Source organism: Sturnira hondurensis, unplaced genomic scaffold (genome assembly GCF_014824575.4).
Source record: "Sturnira hondurensis isolate 20B ecotype Veracruz unplaced genomic scaffold, ASM1482457v3 Scaffold0022319, whole genome shotgun sequence".
In the NCBI taxonomy this organism is placed as follows: domain Eukaryota; kingdom Metazoa; phylum Chordata; class Mammalia; order Chiroptera; family Phyllostomidae; genus Sturnira; species Sturnira hondurensis.
In genome coordinates, this window is record NW_028094950.1 from 1,445,986 (window position 1) to 1,447,406 (window position 1,421).

Sequence of the window (1,421 nt, forward strand, 5' to 3'; positions counted from 1 at the left end):
AGAAGTCATTTATACTCTTAAGTCAATTACCTCAGTGTCTACCTTGAGAACTAAATAAAGCAGAGTAAATGAAGCCCTGGCTGGTATAGCTCAGTGGATTGAGTCCGGGCATGCAAACCAGAAGATTGCGGTTCGATTCCCAGTCAGAGCACATTCCTGGATGGCAGGCCAGTTCCCAGCAGGGCACGCACAAGAGGCGACCATACATTGGTATTTCTCTCCCTCTCTCCTTTCCTTCCCCTCTAAAGAGAAATAAATAAAAATTTTAAAAAAGAAGAGTAAATTAAACTTGAAACAAATCAGAATCAAAGAAATACTAAAGACCAGAGTTGAATTTACTAAAAAATTAACAGAAAAAATAAAGAAAGAAACTTAATTAAATCAATGTCTGGTTCTTTCAGATCAATAAACTTGATGAAACTTTAGATGGGTTAATAAGGAGAAAAGAAAAGATACAAAATACCATTATTGAGAATGACAGTTGATGTTACCACATATTCTACGGAATATTTAAAGAATGATATGAGAATATTATGAATAAGTTATATTAATAAATAATGACAATTTTGATAAAATAAAAATGTCCCTTGAAAGACATAAATTATCAAAACTCACTCAAAGATGAAATAATCGGAAAAGACCTGTTATCTATTAAATACATCAAATTTATAGTTTAAACCTTTCTGCATAAGTATCTTCAGACCCAACTGTTTTCTTTTGTGAATTCTACCAAGTAATCAAGGACAGAATACAACTAGTCACACACAAAGTAATCTGGAAAATTGAAAAGGTACAAATACTTCTAATTCAATGTAAGAGACCAGAATTATTTGGATGCTAATGCAAGTCAAAGACATAAAACAACAACAACAGCAAACACTTGAGTATAATATTCCTCATCAATGCTAATAGACAACTTCAAATACAGTTCTAATTTAGCATATCCAATAGTACATAAAATGAATGTACTCAGTCCTGGGGCTTACCCCAGACATGCAATGTTGGTTTAGCACCCAGAGATCCACTACTATCATTCAACATATTGAAAAACTGAGGAAAAAAACCTATAATCACTTTCAAAAGCTGCAGAAAAACATTTGCTAAAATTCCACATCTATTCCTGATAAAAACTCTCAGCAAACTAGGAACAGCAGGAAACATCGTCAACCTGATGAAGGGAATTTATGAATAACCAAGAGCTAACATCATACGCAATGGTAAAAGAAAATGTCTTTCTTCGAAGATCAAGAATAACCATAGGATTTTTCTCTCATCACTTCTGTTCTCTACTGCACTGGCCACTGCAATAATGAGAGAAGACAACTTATCTCCAGACAAGTCATTCAGTAGGAAAGGGAGGACTAAAACTACCTTTATGCACAGATAAAATCATTATCTATGTAGAACATTCAATGGAGTCT